Source organism: Myotis brandtii, unplaced genomic scaffold (assembly GCF_000412655.1).
Source record: "Myotis brandtii unplaced genomic scaffold, ASM41265v1 scaffold116, whole genome shotgun sequence".
Lineage (NCBI taxonomy): Eukaryota > Metazoa > Chordata > Mammalia > Chiroptera > Vespertilionidae > Myotis > Myotis brandtii.
Genome location: NW_005354010.1, coordinates 188,956 through 213,520, shown reverse-complemented (window position 1 = coordinate 213,520; position 24,565 = coordinate 188,956). Strand labels below are relative to the sequence as shown.

At 34.8% G+C, this 24,565-nt stretch overlaps 1 pseudogene; it reads left to right on the top strand.

Annotated features, from left to right (window-relative positions):
* Positions 1 to 13,979: 13,979 nt before the first annotated feature.
* LOC102263754 overlaps positions 13,980 to 24,565 on the top strand; it is a 40,232-nt pseudogene continuing 29,646 nt past the window's right edge.

Sequence of the window (24,565 nt, the reverse complement as noted above, 5' to 3'; positions counted from 1 at the left end):
AGATATTTATTGGCTTAAAAGCAAAGGATTTGTCTGAAAGGTAAATAGTTATCAGAAGATGAATTGCTTGCTAAGTTAATGAGGGGAAAAAGAACTATCCAAAAATTTTGTTTTCAAATTTAGAAATGTATCAGCCAGTGTTAGATTATGAAAGAACCACTGCAGGCATTTATAGATAAGGGACTTGTTAGAACTGATTTTTACTCAATGGTGCAAGGGGCTTGGTGGTGAGGTCTGGAAACAGGAGTTGAAGGACAGAGAGCAGACTGAGAGCTCTCAGAGGGGAGAGGGTGAGAGGTGGGTGAGAAGGGTGAAGGGATTAAGCAAAGAAAAAAGAAAGACTCATGGACACAGACAACAGTATGGGGAACGCCAGAGAGAAGGGGGTTGGGAGAGATAGAAGGGAGCAAAGGGGATAAATGATAATGAAAAGCGACTTAAGTTGGGGTGGTAAAGACACAATACAATATACGGATGATGTAATGCAGATTTGTATACCTGAAACCTATATAATTTTATTAGCCAGTGTCACTTCAATAAATTCAATTAAATTTTTAAATCACCCGTTTTTGTGAAGCACTTTGATATGGTGGGTGGACAAATGGGAGCTTGCAGGGAAATCTGAAGCCAAGCGTAATAGAACCATGAAGGGGAGATGGGTGCAGGTGTGTTTTCAAGATTGTCAACCCTGCATCTGGTGATGGCCTTGCTGTTGCTGTTGGTCAGCCCAGGCAGCAATCAGGAAGAGCTGCACGTAGAGGAAGTACGATGAGGAGGAGCTGGACTGCCAGCACCTGTGTATCACTACAGTAACCTTCAGAGGATAATGACCGCTGACTCACTTCTGCCTTCCAAACATTGCATGAACCTTCATTGTAAAGTATGTGCCAATATTTATTAGACCTATATTGGGTTTTCCAATAACTTTAATCATAGAGTATTGGAGAGTTAAGAAGCTTTCCAGACATACTCCTCCCTTCCCCAAATTTTAGTAGCAACCAAATCTTCTCATGATAGTTACATCTAATCACTCTAACTACTAACAATAACTCCCCCTGCCCCCAATCAGGGAGTTCAAGAAACCAGAAATGGCCAAGTGGCAGCCTAATCCTTTAGTTTAATAAATGGAATATGGTAAGGACAATGAATTTCATGTGTCCAAGTCCATTGTCATGCTTTTTAGCAGTAACATTAGTTCTCTGGCTAAAAATGATGCTATGCTTAATACCAATACAATGAATAATGTAGCTATTAAATCTGTGGATGGTGATTTTGGTCAGGTGCATTACAGATAGGGAAGGCAAATCCATATTTAGAACAAATATCTATTTCAATGAGAACGAAGTCTTGCCCCTTCCATGATAGATACAGTTCAATGTAATCAATCAGATTAATATAATCAAGCTGGCTGGCTCATTTCCTCAGGAAATGGTGCCATATTGTGGGTTATTTCACAGAAATTTTTGTCACCAATTTTCTAATTGCATTTCTTGCATGTTCTTAAATAGCTATCCAAATAATTAGTCTCTGACCATATATCACTATAGATTGGTATTTTGGCTATTTTTTATTTTTGATTATTTTTTTTAGGTAAAACAATACAGTATGCTACTCAGTTATGGCAACTAGGAGGATTTCCTGTTACCACTGTTCTTTAGGACTTTCCAAATTTAAATCATCATGCTGTAATTATCCTCTTCTAGAATGTGCCAATGTGCCAAAATATCTTATAGAACCATCTGTATACCAGGCCTGAATTCCTCTTTTTTAAATGTCTCTTAATTGTCACCATACAACTAATATGTTGGTCATACAACTAACAAGTAGCTTTGGGGCAGACTCAAATATCATTCTTCATTCACTAATACAACTTGTTAACGGAGTGCTGCAGTGAACACCTAACTTTATGGCTCAGAGGGCAAATTATATCAGAATTTTGACTCTGCCATGTGCCATTAAAAGCAAATAGTTCCCAGGCATATTTCCTAAAGCCACTATGACCAGCATTTCCTTCTGCATTCCATAGTATGTGTTGTTGTGTTTTTTCTACTGTTCAATTTAATTTGTTTCACTGAAGAATAATCTCAAATTTTTAGTTGAAATTTGGGTCTTCCAAGGATAGATTTGTTCATGACAAAAAAAGTTATGGTCTTCATTACATTGCTTATAATAACTTCTTTTCATGGTTACTGTCTAAACCAAATGGGAGACTGGCTTCAATTTTCTTTCTAAGAGTCAGGTCAAGTTATTAACCTAACCATTGTTTCCAGAGGGTGAAATTCTGCCAACATCTGTCTTATCTTTGGCTATTCACTCAGATCCGTAGAAAAAGAGAATATTAGAAATAAGATTTTTATGTGGCAGGTGATATTCTTCAGAAAAGTTTACCAAAATATTTCAGGTAAGAATTTAATTTTTTCATTTTGTTTACTAATTCTGTATGATTCTAAAGTCTCATATTCAAGGTATCACCAATTACTGGTAAAAGTTCAGTGGGCTGGGTTTAGGATGAGTAGGTTTTTTTTCCATATAGATATAGATATTGTAAGAAGAGATAGATAATAGGTAGATAGGTATACAGAACTAGATATACATAGATATATGGCACCTTAATCATCTATATACTAGTATATAAAAGCCTAAGCAACCATTCGACTCTTTGGCCAGTAGCTGTGATGTGCATTGACCACCAGGGGGGCAGACACTCAATGCACAGGCATGGAAGCATAGAACTGACTGATGAATCTCAGAGGGAAGGAGGTGGGGGGAGGGCTGGAAGAGATTAACCAATGATCATATATGCATACTAGAGGCCCAGTGCACAGATTCATGCACCCCCCTGAGGGGTCCCAGATTGCAAGAGGGAGCAAACCAGGCCAAGGGACCCTACCAGTGCACAAATCCATGCACTAAGCCTCTAGTTTGCAGACAATCCTCAGGTTATGTTGGACTTGATGTACATTGTTTGGTGGTTACGTCACCATCTCCCATTTATTTATTTAAAAAAAAGTTAAATCATTTCGACGTATGTACATATGTGCTTTGTTTTTTTATTATTTATTTACCAAGGTCAGGAATTTTTATCTTTCTTTTAATTTTTTTTTACTGTTTCACTTCATTATTGCTGTGTATGTGCTCCATATGAGTGACGTAGGTGCTTATGTAGGTGGGTTCCAACTTACAGCGAAAATCGCATTATGTCATGCTGTAGGTAACTCTGACATAACCCAAGGACCTACTGTGTATTTATTTAGCCAAGGATTATAGTGATATTTACATTTTTTATTATATCTTTACAAACCCTGGACAAGCTTTTGAAAATTATTATTTACCAACAGATTTAAACTTTGTTATTTCCTGTTATATAAAAGTACTAAAATTGTTGTCATTAGCATATTCTAAACATATAAGAGATTATATATATATTGGACAGTGTGGCTCAGTTGGTTGGGTTTCCTCCTATGCACCGAAAGTTGTTGGTTTGATTCTGGGATAGCGTACATGCCCGGGTTTCAGAGTCATTCACCAGTAGGGGACATGCAGGAGTCAGTAATGAATGTTTTGTTCTCACATCAATGTTTTTCTCTCTCTCTCCTTCTCCCTTTCTCTCTCTAAAAAAAAAAAATCAGTAGAAATATATTAAGAAAAAGGTTTTATATGGTTCTATAAACATATACAAATAAAGTAGATATGTATATGTTTACATATACATATATTTAACATCAATATTTAAGGCAAACATTTCTTATTTAAGAAAAAATGTTTTAAAATAAATGATGTTATTTTAAAATATAGTTTTGAACATATCTAAAATATTAAAGTATTGATTTTATAAATATTCTTGAAGGAGAGGTACAATTAAATTTTTGACAGATAATTTTTCAGAGCATTTTTTTCTAAACTAGAGGGAGCCAAATTCCATTTATTACTTTTATTAGAAAAATAAAACCGATAAGTAATCTAAAACCTGGCTTCAATCTTTATCATATTGAAACTGTTCCTTCATCAAATCGAAAAACTGGTTCATTTAATTTTGCCATTTTTATTTCCTTTCTAAATGTAGATAATTAATTCTAAAATAATAAAATGATAAGTGATTGAGGAAAGGCTAAAAAACAGAGTAATCTGTTAGTTAAATATTTGTGTACATAGTACTCAATGTCAAAGATAGAATTAACATAAAACATTCCACTATCTATATATGTTTACAGAATATTTCATTGAAAGAATAGGCTGATTTCTGAAGTTATTTTTTAAGAATAAGTTTGATAACAAGTACAGTTAATTCAATCTGTCATTCCTTATAGTTTCATTCTAGTCATATCTACAAAGAAAATCATTCTTAATCATGTTAAATTGTAAACATTTTTTCAAAAAAATTTAAGGTATTTTAAATAATAAATTAGGTTTTATATTATTATTTGTCAAGAGTAATCACCAGCATCTGTTTAAATAATGACACTGGTGAATTTATATAACAACTCTTTGTAGTTAGGTTATGACTCTACAGAGGCACATTTTATTTAGTTTATGTCTATTATTCTGTTGACTCACTCTGAAACTAAGGCTAACAGATAAAATGCAGGATACCCAGATAAATTCACACCTTAAATAAACAACAACAACAAAAATGTTTGAGTATAAGTATATCCTATTCAAGATTTTGGACATACACTGAATCATCTTTTTGCTGTTTGTTTGAAATCCCAATACAATTAGACATCATATATTAATTTGGGTTGGTGGCTAAATCTGGCCTACAGAAATCACGTTCCCCTTTCTAGACTGTCAGAGGTATCCTTGGAAGTAGACAAATAGCTTGATCTTCTCCAGTATTTCTTAAATCATACATGACTGGATTCTCTAAGTAGAGAATTAAAATTTAGTTAATGCCTCTCACAGAAATTATTTGGACAAATATTTGTATCAACTTAACAGGAGTGTTCATTATATGTAACATTCAGAATTATACAATTTTAGAAGAGCTGCTGTTATTTTTACACATGACCATATTTTTTAAATATTTTTTATTGATTTCAAAGAGGAAGGGAAAAAGAGAGAGAGATAGAAACATCAATGATGAGAGAGAATCATTGATGGGCTGTCTTCTACTAGATACACACCCCTTACTGGGGATCTAGACTGCAACCGGCCCTGTACCTGACTGGGAATCACATGGTGACCTCCTCGTTCATAGGTTGATGCTCAAGCACTGAACAATCTGGGACACATGACATTTTTTTTTACACCAAGTTGTAAATAATTCTAATGTCTTTCCATTAAATTCAGTTTTCAAGGAGGCAAACAGAGTTAGAGAAACAATTATAATCAAGTTACTGGAGCAAAGGTAAATGTTCCGTATGGAAATTGAGTTCCTAACTTACTGTTATTACCTGCTAACCAAGTCAACTAGCTTCATGAACTATTAATAGTTAAAGTATTAATGGCATTTTAAAATCAATAGCTTTTTATTGGAAATGAAAAGATAGTTGCCATTTTATAAAATTTTAGACAGGTTTTATTTGTTTTTGTTTTTTTTCCCTTTAAAATATTAGACTTAATTTTGTAGCAATATAAGAAGCCATAGTTATTTTATCTATTCTTACCAAATTAATTTTTTCAGCCATTATAAGGATTTCTCTCAAGATCACCATGAAAAGTGATCATATTTTATCTGTACTGACTTTGATGGTTTTCTCCACTTTCTACTAAAAATACTTCCTAAAAATAGGAAAAGATACCTTCTACAGTATAATTACCTGGGATGTCTTATATAAGTGGTTTTAAAATAGATATCCTGTATGACAATTGTATAATGCTTTCTTTTAGCTTTTCATAGAACATGCTATGTGGAAATCAATCATGCCTTCATAACAAAACCAGAGGGATAGCTAAAAACAAGCAGAATTCCTGATGAATTCTCTGAATGATGCAGAATTAGTTTTTTTCTGTTAGTACTTGTTTTCATCAATAGACTTGTTTCTTCTTTTCTAAATATTTTATGAGTAGTGTTTTTATAGATTGAAAAGTTATCCATTCTTTTATTTTTACAGTGCTTATTCAATAGTTACTTGGTCTTTAACTATTGCAATATAGTATATAGCACATGATCAAAATAGTTCCTTATATTAAATTCCATGAGTTACAGATGGGATAAGCATAGTATAAAGGGTCTCTCTTATTTTTATTATGAGGGCATTTTTAAGTAGCAAAAAGCAAACTGAATTTCAAGTCTGACAATATTGGGTTTAAATCACAGCATTAAAATCTATAAATCTCCTGATCTTGGGGGATTTAGCTAACATTTCTGAGATTCAATTTTCTCACTCATAAAATGGGGTAATAAGATATTATTAAAATATCTAATACTAGAGGCCCGGTGCACAAAAATTTGTGCACTCAGGAGGGTCCCTCAACCCGTCCTGTGCCCTCTCCCAGTCTGGGACCCCTCGGGGGATGTCCACCAGCTGGCTTAAGCCTGCTCCCCGGGGGATTGGGCCAAAGCTTGCAGTCAGACATCCCTCTGGCAGCCTGGGATGTCCACTTACCAGCAGGGAGCAGGCCTAAGCTGCAGTCTGACATCCTTAGCACTGATGAGGAGGCAGGAGAACTCCTGCCACCCACAGCTGTGGTGGTAGCCATCAGCCTGGCTTGTGGCTGAGCAGAGGTCCCCCTGTAGGAGTGCACTGACCACCAGGGGGAAGCTCTTGCATTGAGCGTCTGCCCCCTGGTGGTCAGTGTGTGCCATAGTGACCAGTCATTCTGTTGTTAAGGTCAATTTGCATATTACCCTTTTATTCTATAGGATAAAGATTAAAGTCATTTAAAAAATGAAGTGGAGACACAGATACCCAATAATTACATCTGAGCTTCACTTCCTCTTTGGTGTCTTTTTAGTGGACACCTCTCTAACACATAAGAAAATGCATCAAAATGTAAATTACTTTATAAAACTGCAAAGTCAGCAATTATTAGTGGGACTATTACTAAAAGTTTTATAATTTGCCATGTTTCCAATAATTTTTGTGCTATTGTGTCTTTATGAGCCTGTTTTCAGAAATCGGGGTGTATGTGTAGATATAGAGATAGAGATGATAGATATAGATAGATGATATAGATATAGATATAGATATAGATTAGATATAGAGAAAGATATAGATAGATAGATGGTTCTACTATATATATGTATAGTAGAATGACATGCTTTCATGAATTGAGGGGCATCTTCCAACCAGATTGATTTATTCCTCTTTCTCTTTCTGAAAAAATAATCTACAATTATTGGTGTCTAGGTCTTCAGCCAGTTTTATCTCTCAACTCCCCCTCTGGGAAATGTTAGTTACTCAAGTTTCCAGATATTAGAGCGGGTGATTTTAATGTCTCTCCTATTCAGAGTAAGTGCCTTAAAAGGAAATAATTCTAGAATCCAACATATAAAATAAATCAAGCAACCCAGATATGATTTCAAGGAAATTCAAATGAAATTACACCTTTGTCCTGTTGTATTTTATATTTTTAACAATTTAATTATTAAGATGGTTATTTGTTAATTTACAGATTTAACAAAAATTCTAAATTGTATATAATTTACTGTCAGGAGAGACTAAGCATTGATTTGCTTTGAAACAACTCTTTCAACCATCTCACTTCTTGTTCTGTTACCTTTCAAGCTTTCCTTCTAAAGTTAATGAACCTGTGGACTTTCAACTTCATGACTTTTTAAACAATAAATTTTTTTATTGATATGTACTTTACCTAATGTAATATTCACTATCTTAAAGTGTAAATGTCAGTAATTTTTAGTATATTTACTATATTGTGCAACAACTACTTAACTCCACTAATTCATTATCCCCAAAAGATACTGCATACCTATTACAAGGCAGTCCCGAATTTTTCCTCCCCCATTCCTTAACAATCACAATGTACTTTTTATTTGTACTTTGGACATTTCACATAAATTAATTTGTATAATATGAGGCCTTTTGTGTCTGACTTCTTTCACTTACCATCATGTTTTCAAGATTCATTCACGTTGTAGCATGGAAGAGCACTTTATTTGTATGGCTGAAAAATATTTTATTGTATAGGTAGACCACATTCTGTTTACTTATTCATTACCAGATATTTGGTTGTGTACATTTTGGGTAATTATGAATAAAATTTCTATAAGCATTTATGGGAAAGTTTTTGCATGAATATATATTTTAGTTCTCTTGAGTATACACCTAGAAGTGAAGTTGCTCTATCACTTGGTAATTCTAGGGTTCACTTTTTTTAAAAAAATATATATATTTTATTGATTTTTTACAGAGAGGAAGGGAGAGGGACAGAGAGTTAGAAACATCGATGAGAGAGAAACATTGATCAGCTGCCTCCTGCACACCCCCTACTAGGGATATGCCCGCAACCAAGGTACATGCCCTTGACCAGAATCGAACCTGGGACCTTTCAGTCTGCAGGCTGACGCTCTATCCACTGAGCCGAACTGGTTAGGGCTAGGGTTCCCTTTTAAAAGTTAAACTTGAAAAGTGTCAAACTGGTTTCCACAGTGGTTTCATCATTTTATATTCCCAATGGCAAGGATGAGGATACCAATTTCTCCACAACCACACTAACACTTGTATTTTTTTATTGCTCATATTTTTAGTAGTGATACGGTCCTCCTAGTGACCTTTCTGAGCTAATTCTAGAGTCTGTATTCTTTGTCATGTGTGGCCCCTGAGGTCCATGAACCATTAGTGTAGTGATTAGCATGAAGAGCTTCTCTTATTGTTATTATGAGGTTATATTTAAGTAGCAAGAGCAAACTGGGTTTCCCTAAATATTTGGAACCATAATATCCCGGTGTCCATCTAGGGCTGTGTGTATGTGTTGAGGCATGTACTCATGGCAGCACTCAGCAAGGCAGGTGGAAACTCTGTCTTAGTCTTCACTTCCTGTTTATATTGAGCCTCAAGGTCAGTAGGAAACCTTCCCTGAGCATGTGCACATCCCTGCACACGTGTGTGACCTTCTAGATCCCTAGTATTGGAGTAGTTTTTCACAGCTCTATGTACATATTATTCCCCAGCCTTACTTCTAGGTGTTTTGGTTAGTATACTATTTGCACCACCTATTGCCTATTGACTTAGGCAACAGCAACCTTATGTATTAGCTTGGAAATATTTCTTGACAAATTTCCCCAGGAAGCAACTTTACTGGCAGTACTGAACAAGTCCTGAGTTAGATGAAATAAAGACAATAAGAGACAATCTGAGCCTGTCTTCCATGCAAGCATCAGACAGATCAGAATGTGACAGGCCACAGGTTCTTTGTGAATGCGGTCTGTCTGTTTCTCTGATGCTAGAAATGCACACTGCTGTTTCCATGCCTCCTGCTGAGCTGGGGAATAGGGCATGGGTCTTCTGTACACACTAATGTCACAATGTTCACTGATTTTACTGAAGATAACTCATTTTTATTTTTAAATAAGCTCTCCCAGAGTATCTGCAAGCCTTTGTTTCATTACCGGAGATCTGAAAACATTGATTCAGAAGAGTTTTGCCTTATTTGCAGCTTCTGTGGATGGGTAGGATTTAAAGTTTCTTACTCCACCATTTTTGCTTCTGTCACTCCAACCCTTCTATGCTTTCCTCCCATTATTATATTTTTCTTCTCTAACTTCATCATTGAATTTAAAGTCCACAATATTATTTTATTAATATTTCTTCCTAAACACTAAACTCTCTTGTCCTCCTGTAATGTTATAGAACCCATCTGGCAAAAGTCCAATGTTAGATAAACCCACTTCTCTGACTTCCACTAACCCATCACTGGGAAACATTGCACTGGTGAAGAAAGATCCAATACGGAAGATGTTTCCCCTCATTGTGTAAAAGCAGTCTCACCTCCCGCTGCTCATTAGGTTCAGTCACCCTAGCCTTGGTTGTGACTTTGCTTTTCATAGATTCCTCCTTAGACACAATGAGCAAACGGCTGCTGCCATGATACTTTGTATGCCCACTTTTCTTAGCCTCCTTTTATTCCTCTGCCTCTGGCAGGCACTCCCCTTTGTTTTACTTTGTCGGTTTGTGACATAAGGGTGGGAACTTCTCCAAAGGATGAGATACAGTGGATAAAATTCAAATTTCAAATATAGGACACAGAAACTGGAAATTAACCATGCTACTTCAAGTGGTAAAAGCAAATTTAGACTAAGTATATATGAAAACTACTTCGTTGTATGAATTAGAAATTTATTGTTGAACAAAGTTGAATGGATCCAACCTTTACAACAGAAAAAGAGGAATGGATAGAAAGAATTTGCAAGAAATTTAAAGAAGTAAAGGAAAAAAGGTGCAGTTTAGACTCTAAAGAATATTGGATTCAGGAATTGGAGAGGCTGAGTACCACTTTCTTGCTACATTATTTTCCCTTGCAGGCTGGCACTCTCTATTTTATAATGCTTCCTGTTGTCTCAACGCTAAGTCTACATTACTTCTAATATAACTATGAACAAAACCCACTATGGTGCCTGTGAGATAATTGCAAATTGTAAGGAGAAAAAAGCGTACTTACCCAACTTGAAACACTGTCTAAACCTGACATGCATGTACTCTTCTGCCATTCATTCGATCATTTATTTATACCTTCACTATTTTTATCTACCTACTATGTGCCAACTCCTGCTTTAGGTAATGGGGAAGAGCAGTGACTACACATGAAGCTCCAGGTCTCACCGAGTCTGTATTATATGAGTCTGGGGGGTCAATTCCAGAATGGCATGTAGCTACGCAGTGCAGATTTTGCAACATCATTTTCTGAGGGGCATTACACAAGAATATGAATGAGAAGCAAATCTCGGGATAGGGCCTACATGGAGGTCAGTTACCCTAAGAAGTGAATCATTACCCCATTAATATTCTAGAGTCAAAGACATTATAGTACATGTAAGCTATGTATGGTTTTGTTTGTTTTATTGGAAGAAGGTTAAACATTTTCGAGATATTGGCACATTACCAAGTGACTTTTTGATTAGTGTTAACTAATTTTTTGCCTCTTCAGCTTTTGAAATTATCACATTTCCAGGCAAGACAAAAGTGGTTCAGAGGAATTTCTTCTGTCTATAAGTTTTATTTTGTCACTAAGATAATTAGAGGTCCTGGGAAAATCCATGTTGATAGTTACTTCAAGAAGATTATAAAGTTGTGGTTGCTGACAGACTCAGACTGATGGAGTTTGTATTCCTTTCTTTAAGCTTAACATAAAGAATGTTCGTTTCTTTTCTCAGATAAGCTAGGTTTGACACTGTGGCAGGGAGACTTCATGACTCCATCCTTTCAGCTCTGTCCTCACGGACCAGAGTGTCATTTGATCTGATGACACAAAATAAATTAATATACTCTCCCTCTGGATGCCTTTACTAGTTGAGAAGCTTAGAAAATAGATAACAACTAACTTATTTCAAATTCATAACTTTATTTTTTTTAAATATGAATGCTCATTTCTATTTTATTTCTATTTAGAGATAGAATGCCTTTTCTTCTGTTCCTGGTTTTAATAGCATCTTGGTTCTGAGATTATCACATATTTCTAAAATTTCAATTCTCACTCTCAAACCCCTTTTTATATTTTAAGGTGTTTTAGAGAAGATTATAGTTTTTCACGTTCATAAATCATTGTGTGACTATAAGTGTATGCATAAGTTGTATGTAATATATGTGATACATTTAAATATTTATTCTGGCTTTACATTGTTTAATTTGCATGTATAACATTTTCATGTAATATGTACATTGTGTGAGCATGTATGTGAGATGTACAAGCAGCTCTTACATATCTATGCACTCTTCAGGCTCTGTGTTTTGGATGACTTGCCCCAAGCATGGCTGTGTGACTCCTGACAGGCCAATCAGAATACTGCATACCTTTGGCCTTTAGTTCAGATTTGGCACATGTTTCAATTTGATCCAATTAAAATAAACTGTTGAATTCTACCTCAAATAAACATTATTTCCTACTCAGCTTAAGCCAGGGAAGATATAGCCATCCTGAGTCCACGGGGAGCTGAATGCAATGAACAGGAATGGGGGTAGGAAGAATGAGAGAAGCCAGGTTCTTATGCTGCCCACTTAACAAGAAGCCGAACACTCCCTGTTTTGTTTCAATTGTATCAGCCAGTAAAGGAACCCCATGTGAGCTGAGTTTTCTACCATCTGTATTCCAAACATCCTTCAGTGATAAAAACAATTACACCTTTGATGTATCTGAACAGAGTTAATGCTGTTTGTTAATGTCAATCATATCTGGTTTGGATACTCAGATGCATCCAGTTGCTTTTCTCAGATCCTATCTACTTTAGTAGCTGCTTAGCTGTCTGGGCTTCATTTTAGCAAGTTTTTCATGGCATTGTTTAAATGACCATTCATACCATGGGACTATCAATGGATTGATTATAAAGTGTTTAATTATTTTGCATACTACTAAAAGAAACCACAGGAAATTTTAGTGTAAAGCCCATATATTTTAGATTAATTTACATTCAGAAATGTTAAAATAACAGAAACTCAACGGTGGTCTTATCCCTTTAAAATCCATGTATAATATTTTCTTCTTTTCCTAACTTAATCATACATAAGCTTGCTTGAGGTTTTTGAGACATATAAGCTGAGAGTATTTGTGAAAAAAATTGGAGGATGAAAATTTGCTAATTGTTTGCATGATGGTATACATTTTGGCTAGACTAAAATGATATTTTATGATTCAAGGGAATTGAGAACAAATATTTTTTTTTCTTGACCTCTATTCTCCTCACAAGAATCCAGTGTCACACATGACCAAAGCTAATAATCCAAGACAATTTAAATATTGATTTGATACCAAGCCTTGAACCTCATAACTTGATCTAACTTGGCAATCTAATAAATTATTTGGAAATGAGTACAGGACTTTTTTTCCTAAGTGCAGTAAAAAAAGAAAGCTATAGGCCTTTTCCAGCTACACCCCTTTGCTTAAGTTCTCTCTCTTTCTCTCTCTACATACATACACACACAGATACACATGTATTTTTGCATATTCAGATTTAATATTCCAAAGAAACAAAGAGTTACATTTATTACTTAATCCAGAAATGAATTCAATGAGGAAAGAAACAGGTTTATCTTCATAAGACAGAACAGTCTGGATTATTGTCCTAACATTTACCAGATAAAAATGTTAGTCTTAAACCCAGTTGGAAAATGAGAAAGGAAGAGAGGGAGAAAGAGAGAAAGGTGAGAGAGAGAGTAAGAAGGAAAGAGAAAGAGAGAGACAGAGAGAAACACACACAGAGAAAGAGACAGAGGCTCAAAGAGAGAGGGAGAAGCACACACACATAGAGAAAAGATAAAGAGAAAAAAATGGAGAGAGAAAGAAAGAAACAGACAAAGACAGAAAGAAAGAGAGAGACAGAGACAGAGCAACAGAGACAGAAAGAAGAGAGACAGCAGGGACAGTGGAAGAGAAAGGACCATACCTTATACCTTTAATGTCTGGTCCAGGCACCTTTCTATTGTGAGGCAATGGCTAAGAGAAATGTGGTATTGATGTTAGTATTAATCTCAAAACTAGTAGATACTCCCAGGACTGGAAGTTACTAAACATTCAGAATAGTAACCTCTCTATAGTCTTTTTTTCTTTGGACTAAAGTAAAAACAAACACACACACACACACACACACACAAAAACTAAAAAACAAAATACCCTCAAAACTTAAAATTTATTTACCTCTTTCTTCTGGAAGAAATGATAATATACCGGTTATCAGTTTATGCCTAATATTCTATATAATAAAAGACTAATATGCGAATTGACCAAATGGCAAGATGACCAGATGCTCTGATGCGCACTGACCACCAGGGGATAGACGCCCAACACAGGAGCTGCCCCCTGGTGGACAGTGCACTTCCATAGGAAGAGTGCCACTCAGCCAGAAGCCGGGCTCATGGCTGGTGAGCACAATGGCGGTGGCAGGAGCTTTTCCTGCCTTCGCGGCAGCGCTAAAGATGTCTGATGGTGAGAGGGCCTAAGCTGGCAGTCAGACATCCCCTAAGGGCTCCCAGACTGTAAGAGGGAACAGGCTGGGCAGAGGGACCCCCTCGAGTGCAAAATTTGTGCACCGGGCCTCTAGTATAACATAAACATACTGGATTGAAAATTAAAACTGTGAAACAGTTGAAGTAGACAGTGTCACTATATTTGGGGTATAAACCTAATTTTAAGTAGTCATGCAGTTTACTGATTTTTTCAATGTTAAGTGGTGGCTCAAATGTTCAGGCCTTTCTTTAAGTACCACTGGATGCTGTTGACTCATCAGTGATCATATTTTTTGTTAATAAACTAAAGAAAGAAGACTTCAGTTAGTCCTTGCATTGTGATTGAGGAAGTTCTCAATATTTAGAGGTTAGATATGAAAATGCATGATGACTGTATCATCTAAAATATGAGAATATTTCCAAATAATATCTGTAAGTTTTTCTCCTTTATTTACATTATGTGGGATATTTGACGTCTCCAGTTCACTACCATACATTGTGTAAGCACGATTCCAGATAACCTGAGCTGAATATACATATCTTCTTACTTGATTAAGGTGTATACAGTAAATCCTTAGATAAGGAAACTTCTCAATTAATGTAGAAGCTACATCTGTAATTTATATTTTACTCTTTCTAAATTGTCCTTTGGAAAATCTCATCAATGTCAGTTTTTCTTCATAACAGAGGGAATTCCTTCTTCCTCTACTGTGACCACCTTTCACAAAAGCCTCTTTCAAAATAATTTACAAAATGCTTCTATTTTAACTTATGATCATTATGGATTTAAAAATGATGACTCAAGCTTATGATATAATTCATGCTTTTTAATATTCCCAGTGTGTCTATTTTCTGTTTTTTTTTATTACTCTTTGCATTTAGTAGATCTTATAACGTAGTTGAAATGGCATAAATATAATTTTATATTGCACATGGTGAATATTTTGAGACATATCTGGGGTTTTATGTTATCTATTTATAACCTACATATTTAGAACTTTTCAAAAACTATTAAAAAGATGTGATACATATAATATTTCTAATTGGTTGGAAACTTCTAATATTAAACATGTGAGTGTATCACTGACATTGTAATTGGCATGATAAATTCCCTTTTCTTTTTCACATCATTTTACTATATTTTTCTTAGTTATAGAAAATATCAAGAAAGGGAACAGTAGGTATTCATAAATGCTCTACTAATACTCAATATTTAATATTGGATCTTCTCTCTTTCTCTCGCTCTCCATTCCTTCTTCCCTAAAGGTGTGTGTGTGTTTGTTTGTTTGTTTGTTTGTTTGTTTTGACAATGCCTCTGGAACTTGCATAGGACTTACTGGGATGGAGGGGATGGTGCCCTTGAGTAGGAGATCAATACCCCAGCTTCACTGTTCCTAGGAGGGAAATTCAGAGCAATGTTTGGCATGGTTTTTTAGAGCTTTCCCAGTGGGACTCCGCCTTTGTTGCCTGCAGCAATAAGTTGACAATTAACACATATTTTACTTTCTTCATTGCCTCTTATTTTCTTTCTCTTACCTGTGTATACTGGTATCACCTTTCATATAAACTACATTCACCCAAGTTATGGTTTAAGGTCTGCTTTTGGAGAGGTTTCAAATTAAGATAGTCAAAATTATTACTTAATTGTGCCATTTAACTTATTCCTTATCCTTTTATTTCTTACAAACATGTCGTCAGTTCCTGAGGCTTGCTTAAATTTAGGTTAAATATTTTGCTTAAAAATGTATAAGACCAAGTTTTCCAAATATCCATATGCAAAAGTTGACCCTTTAGTTAATTGATAAATTTTTTGCAGAAACTTCAATAACTGTAAGTGCATATATAAAAGAATGAAATTGAAACAAGCATTCGGTGGCTCTTCAACATGAAGTGATTATTTGTTTACATAGTTTTCTAAAGGAGATGTTTTGGGTTTCAGAACTGCAAATCCATCAAAATTCACCCAAAAGGAGTCTAATTAAAGCTGCTCTTGGCTAGTGGGAGAAAAGGTAAATTATACCGTTACTGTTGAAAACTGTGAAAGAAAAACAGGAAGCAAAGATCTGAAAATAATAAGCATTTAGTCTATTGTTATGGTAAGCTAAGTTTAGTACAGATCTAGTAATAAAAGTGAAAATAGGATTTTTGATATAATATAGTGTGTGTGTGTGTGTGTGTGTGTGTGTGTGTACTGTTGTTTGTTTACAATTATTTTTCCTGTTTTTATTTCTTCCCAGGACTCCTAGAAAGATTGCAATATCCAGGCTCCTGTGGAGATGCATGGGGCTAATGACTGTGTTCTAACAAAGGAACTTAAATCTGTAGTTTACTGGACTGACCCATCAAACTTTCATCCATGGCAGTGATTTTAAACCTGTGTGCTGCAATAATATTTAAAACATGCAATACCTGGCTATTTAGCAGGTATACTGACCTCTTTTCCCTTAGGTTGTCAGTTAGAAAAAGGACAACAGCCAACACAACAATTGCCATTGGGTATGAATAAATCAAAATTAGACTTATTTTTTTGTCAGATTGGCAAAAGTATATATTTTTGGTGTGCTGCAGAATTTTAGTAATTTATTTATAGTGTGCCATAATATTTACGTTTTAAGATAAAAATGTCTGATCTACAGCCTTCACACACTCTCTCTCCCCTTTCTGCTGGCTGCATGTAGAGAATCCAGGGGAAGCGTCTACAGTTCAGAAGACTATGTAATTACTAGAGTGAAGTGCAAATCTTTATCAATGCTCTATCCCACTCCACCAGTGACAATTATTGGAATTAAGTAGAAACTAGGAGCAAGATTATGTTTACTAAACCGCTGAGATTATAGTTATAGCAGTTATCATTCCCTAACCCATTTGATAGGGGAAATGTAGAGAAGAAAAAATGTGACGGAGGTCATTTTAAGGAAGGTAACTCCTAGACTGAATAGATATAGTTATAGCAGTTATCATTCCCTAACCCATTTGATGGGGGAAATGTAGAGAAGAAAAAAATGTGTCAGAGGTCATTTTAAGGAAGGTTACTCCTAGACTGAATAGGGATTTAAACAAAAACAAATATCCACTCATCCCAAGAAAAACATTCTTCGTTCTACAGATTTTAACACAGAGTTTGACATATCGAATCATTTCTATCAGAGCAAGGTTGAATTCTAAAGTGAATAATGGACAATGAAGTTGACATTTATGCCCACAGATACTATTTCACACTTGGAGACTTTTCAGAATGGCTTTTCAGTGGTCAATGTCTGGGTGCCATTCCAAAGCATAGAACATTCCATTTGTCCATTGGTTAGTATCATTGATCAGTGTTATTGAACTGTCAATGTGTCTCTGTCATCACAATAAATCATTTTCATGGAAATTGTTGCAATTAGACATAAAAGAAATAAATCAATTTACTCTAAACTATCCAATTCGATGTTTCAGAGACACCAAATGATCTATATATACTCAGATATTGATGTCTGCATCAATGTATCTATATATTTCTATCTGTATACTGCAACCTCTCTGTATTTGGAATGTTGGTACACTGTTTCCAAAATAAATACCTTGTCACTTGTGACTGATTTTTATGTTATAGGGTACAAAAAAGATCATTAATCTCAATCAGGTTAACTGAGCCATGAAATACAGCTGGCGTGAGGTTTTAGAAGAGTGTAGTCAGAAGTCCCTCAGAGAGTCACCAGTTAATATTTGAAGAAGAAATTAAAATGATCCTATGGTTTAAAAATACGGTAATTAATAGTTTATAACTAACCACACTTGCAGTTTGAGAGCTTTAATACTTTTTTATGCTTAATGCTATTGTGATCTTTTCAGAGTACTAATATGATCACACAGTTTCTGTTTTCCCTAAACATTCAAAATTAGATCCGTTTAGGCTTATACTACCTATTAAATAATTCTCAAGTTAGTGTCATTACTGGAGTTCAAATATTAAAATATTAACTATGTGATTTTTTAACTCTTTTTGTTTAAAAAAATGCCACAAGCACCCACATTGTATTCATGGCACATATATTCAATAAATAATTGATTATCATTATTTAAAATTCTCTACTATAATTTATTTCATTTACTCCAGATAGTGTTTCAGTGGAGATCATTTCAGAAAGTTGCACGGAAATTATTGTATACTTTATACAGTATATACTTTATACAGAGGTCTAAAATGATTTAGATTGCTGTTTGGTTTATTGATAAGATTGTTTATTAATTTTTTTCCCAGTGGAGGGCTGGTCAAGTCTGCTAAATAACAGCACAAGCAATTTGGACAAAATCCACCTTAAAATAGGTGTAGAGCATTGCATGAGCAAGTGTGTCTGTTTCTTTTTGTGGTAGTTGTTATTGTTTTTAATTACAAAATAGTGCAAGTGATAAAAAAATAACAAAAAGCAAACAAAACAAAAAAACTAATGAAAAGGTAAGTTGAAACATTGCCCATGCAGAGGGATTAACCTAGATCCCCTCCATAAACATAACCAAGAATTTGACAAAATTATAGAGGTCCTTCCCAAGACATTATGGAGTCATTCCATGAAGTTCAGAATCAAGGGACAATTCATAAAACCCGTCTACATCTGACTCAGCCCACTAGGGGGGTCCACCACCTCCTGCTGTCCTGGCCTTGATTTGCAGTTTCCTGTTACCAATGGTGCTGCCTGGAGCCAGCAGGCATGTGGCCTGTTGGAGCTCTATAGGATAAGGGTGCAGCAGGCTTACATGAGGTGAGTGCTCTCCTTTATGCTATGATCAGAGGGCGAAATCTGTCACACCAAAGTGGCTTAGGCTGTGAGAAATTAATGACAAGGGGTGGCAAAGAATTTCTCAGCTAGTATAATTACATCTTCTAGGGAAAAATCAATGGAAAGTAGATACAAACAACTGGTTTCATTATTAAAAGTCTGTCTTTGGGCCAGATATAATCATTTTCTTTAAGTAGCAGAGAAGATTGTCATTTCCTGTAAAACAGCCTTGCTGATGGGTTCAAAAAAAATCTATGAATCTGAAAAAATTCACATGTCCTTCTCACATTTATCAATGTCATACAGCAGCATTTCTTAGGCTTTTCCCACACTCATCAATGCCATAATGATACTTCAATGAACTACAGTCATCTAAAGATATTGAGTACCAATTCAATAATTCATATTTTATTTTGTTTTTAATGATGCCAGTTAGTTTCTTTTCCAATGCTTTTTATTCTAGATATATAAGCATTGCCTGATTTTTATTTTATTTTACACACCAGGCCCAATTATTGCCCTATAGTAAAATTTATTTCTCAGAGAAAACTTAATTCCACAGAAAAACATAAAGAAGAAGGCCTTTCTGTTTATTATTTCTTAGTAACAGAAACTTCAAGCTAAATTAGGGAGTGGGAAAGTCTGTTTATGCACGGCTTTGTCCCATCTCTACTAACCCTCTGTACCTTAGACAAGTCAAATAATCCAAGAACTTTGGTTTCAAAAATGTGGAATTTAAAATTGAAACTCTTACAGTTTCTTGTTGTTGCAAAATTCCAGAATAATATAAACCACACTAATTTATTAAAATATGCAGATATACATAAAGAAAAAATAATTACTTGAAAATAGTGTTCATTTCTTCTCATTAGATATGTGATCATACTTTAAAATTCTCAACAACAAGAGTGTTAGCAAGGAGTTATGTTTGAATAAGTTAAAATCACGTTTTTCAATAAGGATTTAAACTTTATACTGGAGTAATTCTAGAATTCAAACAATTTTGGAAAGTTTGGGGGGTTTTTGTTTGTTTGTTTTTTAATTTATCTTTATTTAACATTTTCACCCTGCAGCCCCTCCGCCAGGCCTTGTCTATTGTCTGTGTCCATAGGTAATGCATATATGTATACACATTCTTTAGTTAATCTCTTCCCCGCTCCTTGCCTTCCCTCTGAGATTCTTCAGTCTGTTCCATGCTTCTATGCTCTGGATCTATTTTGGGAAGTTTTAACAGTCTTTTATAATATAGAACTACCATATTATTGAAATGGAATCACAAATGATAAAGTTCCCTAGCATTGGCTTTTTGCTAGTTATGTAAAGTAGGATATTCATATAAGATTTTAAATATTTGTTTGCTTTGAAGTTTATTTTTGTGGGATGGTGGAGATATTTTCCTAGTGATAAAAGTTAAGTTTTCTGGAATTTTGATCTGGCTAATCTCTTCATGTTTTGGAACTTTATTCATTTACTTAATATCTACACTTTTAAGTTGCTCATTTTATTTTCCTGTTTATAAGTTGATCAAATATTATCTTTAGGTCATACTCTTTGTTGTTATTGGCTGTATGTAAGGATTCTTTTGTCACAGATGATTAATGTACTCCATCTATGCTTGTAGTTTCTAATAACCCCTCTCCCAAATTGGTTTAAAGCCCCATCCAGTCTATTTCCTTCTTCAATCTTAACAGCTATTATGATGAATTGTCACTAATGCAAAGCCAGATGAATGCTTGAGGGCTAAAAAAATTAAATATATGAATGGTTTTTTGCATTTAAGTTTTAAAATCTTTAAAAAGAAAAGAAGGAGGAGAACGCAATGCTGTGCTAATTGGTGGGACTGTACATGACTGGCATTCATAGTAATGTTACACTTTCCCACCTACTTGAACTCAGTCTTGTCTGTGTAATTTGTTTTGGTTTTCTTGCTTGTTTTACCCTTGCACAGTCAGTGCAAGAATTACAAATAATGTTTTTATTCCATAAATCTCTAGATTGAGAGTCATATCCAAAAATACATATCCAAACGTGAGGTAGATCACAAGAACCTGTATTCTGTATCCACCGTTGTGACTGGGTGAGACTTTGAAGGTTCCTGTGATGAGGATAGATACATAAAGGGAAGTAAATAATTTTAGCCAGAGGGTGAACTTTGGCATATCGATTACATTAGTGATGCAAGATCTTGCTAAGTTGATTTATTAGGAGTTTGAGTCACAATTATAGTAACTAGTCATAAAGGTATTGGATGTTGAAGGACAACTTTAAAACTAGATTGAACCAAATATATTAAATATTCATTTACTCACCTTGGATTTGGCAATTAATAAATGGTGTCCAGTACCTGAGAGCCTAATAGGTTGGTTAACTAAAGCAGGACTGGATCGTTTCCTAAAGACAGTGATTGAAATACCAGAACTTTCTTGCTCACTGAAGAAGTGCACAAGGTCTAAAAATTCAGGAGATGTGATGCTGGAATGGAAGGATTATGTGCAACCAGCTCAACTACTATGTCATGTGATGGTTGACATTTGTAGGCTGGAGATAATGGTAGGAGATGCACTGTAGAATTTGGCTCCCTGATTGCAGTGCACATAGTGCAATAAAGGTCAAGAAAGAGTGACAGACAGTGTGAGCCCCATGACTGTACAAAGTAATGGAGACAGAGGAATAAAGAGAGTGTTGTAAATCTCACTAATTATTTGTGGTGGCTAATTGATGGTTGGATCCTTAGAAATGAAAACATAGGCAATGTGCTAAGGTAACACTTGCCTATAAAAACAGAAACTTTCCATGTTTGGTAGGTAGAAACCCAAGTGGAAAAACTGCTATAGAAACCCATGATATCTTTCTGGGTATAAGAAAACATATTTTACAGACCTGGAGCTCCTTGACTGAATGGGAGTCTAAGTTGTTTTGAGAAAATATCCTGCAACAATGCCACACCTGTATCCTCTGAATCTTCTTCCAAGCATTTTTTTTAGTATCCTGTGGTCATTTATGAAAGTGTCAGTACTTTGGAAGGGGAAATAGACATCTGGAGATCATTATATGTTGAATATGAACTGACATTAATACCTAAACACCAAAGCCGTCATTATTAGAGTCACAATGTGGTCATTCTGTGGCATATGGAGAGAGTCTTGGCCTGAGACCACTCTATAGATCATGCTTAGTCTCAATACATTTAAGGGAGATAAATATAACTAATTGATAGGTTACCCACATGGTGCTTGACCATGGAATGAAGTAAGAATAATGGCCCACTAATCCCTCAGTAAAATAATAAACCAATAAGCAATACTGCAGTCCTGGGGAATGGCAAATATCAGTGCCCCAACCAAAACTTGCAAAATTGAAGGGTTGGGATTCCAATTTCATCTCCATTAAACTATCCTATCTGGCCAATGTAAAAGACACATTTCTTGCAATGATTGAGGTTTTGGTAAATTAATCAGGTGCTGCTCAATCATGTTATTTTGTAGGGTGTTTTTTCTGTCTGCTGGAATACAGTATACATCTCTTAACCTAGCAAATGTGTTTTCACCAAAATTTACATGGATAATCAGAAGCACTTTGCTTTCATTTCGTAGGACAGCACTACATCTTCAGTATTTTATTCCAGTGCTTTTTCAACTCAATCATAACACTTGAGGAAATTTGTTTGTATTCATACTCTGTCAAACATCACAACATCCCATTGATGATATTATAATTATTGGATTAGCAAGCAACTTAAATGCCTCAGTTGATCACAAGTACACCTGAAGATAGATTTAAATAGAAGTATCAGTATAAACACATGATATACTAGTATGTGTCTATTAAATAGGCTTAGAACAATGGTTGCAATGAGTATACTTAGTGCCCCAATCTTTATTTCCTAAAACCAGTTGTCCCTAATTGGGACCAGAGAGAGCTGCTTGTAGAAATATATGATTACATGTCTGATATTGAAATTTGTCATGTGAGAATGCAAGCTTCACTAATTTGACCATGAAAATGAATAACATTGCAATGTTCTAAATATATTTAATATAATAAATAGCAATGATGATATACTAATATTCAAACATTTGAAAATATAAGAAGAAAAATGTTTAAAAGATAATTTTACAGAGATGTCAGGTAATAAATATAGAAGAAGTGATAACATTATAAAATCTCAATTTTACAACAAACTTCCAATGTAAAATTACTTCAGGCAAGGATGTTCAATGAGGTGGCAGGTAGTTGGGGAATAGGATTTTTACATGGTTTTAAAGTATTCTGCCAAACCTAAGTATCAATTTCAAAATGAAGCATGTTTCTTTACTGTGGATGAGCTGATTGATGGTCACCACCTTCATACAACTGATTACTATCCAGCATGGGAATTCCCTAAGTGCTTCCTGATGCTATGCAATGGCAGATGTCATAATATCTATGCTGTACTATTGCAAAAATATGTAACATGATCTAGTCTTGATCTAGGTCAAAATCTGTTCACAGTAGTTTCTTCAAGAAAACTAGAATTGGGATCTTTAAAATTTTATTATCATGGGGAGAAAAAGAGTTAAAAACTATTGAGATTATGAAAAAGTAAAGAAAATAAAAACAAAAAAGTGTGTCAAAATTGATTAAATCCTGAATAGGAAAACAAACCAACAAAAATGTTATAAAAGGCTTTCAGTACAAAAGGGGAAATTGGAGTATTTTCAATATACATTAAAATTATGTAACTAAATTGATGTTAATTTTCTTAAGCATGGTAATGGTACTGTAATTATAAAAACAATGACTTAGTTTTAAGATATCTATGGGAAAACATGTCTGTTCCTTACTTTTAAATGTATCAGAATGGGGGGAAAACTGATTGTCTGAGGCACATATCTGAGAACTGAGTGTGAACAATGTACAGCACATTCTTGTATTAAAAGACTTGAAGGGAATTTATTTCTTCTAACATCTTAGACAAGGATATTATTTTGTATTAGAGGCTCAGTGCAGGAAATTGCATGGCCCTGCCCACTGGCTCGCTGTGCTTGCAGTCTCGCCCACCTCGCCAAGCCCGCCTCGCTGCACCCACCCTCCTGCAGACCACCCACCAGCCAGCTGAGAGCTTTGCTGCCATCAGAGCCTGTGGGTCGCAGGGGAGGGCTCGAGAGGTGCTCCATGCACCTCATGGTGACTGGTCGTTTGGTCGTTTCGATCATGACACCTCTTGGCCTTTTATTATTATAAATTGTGATATTAAGAATTCACTTATTTCACAATATAAAACTACAGTATTTAAAAAAATTGAATATTCTAAACAGATATCATTATTTACTATATTTAGAGTAAATAAATGATACAAAATATGTTTCATAATTTAAAATTATACTGGCCTTCAAAAATTTTTATTAAACGTACTTATTGTAATTCTTAATTAACATAGCAAATCAAATTGTGTTGGTCTCTTAGACACGGTAGTCCTTCATTTTAAGTAAAAATGATCTGGCCCCTATCAGTTACTTGTAACCAAAATTCACCATCCAGAAAAAAACATTTTTTATATTGACTTCCTGTGTATAACTTAATTTATAATTAATATCATTTGATTAATGAAGTGCATATGCTTAGAGACATAACAGTTTTAATGAAAAGAATTAATAGAATAATCCAGCTAGATTATCATGTCAAAATCTCATATTAACTATAAATTATACAGTAGCTAATGAATCATATTGAAATAATAGTACTGATATATGTGGTAGCTATTTATATCTT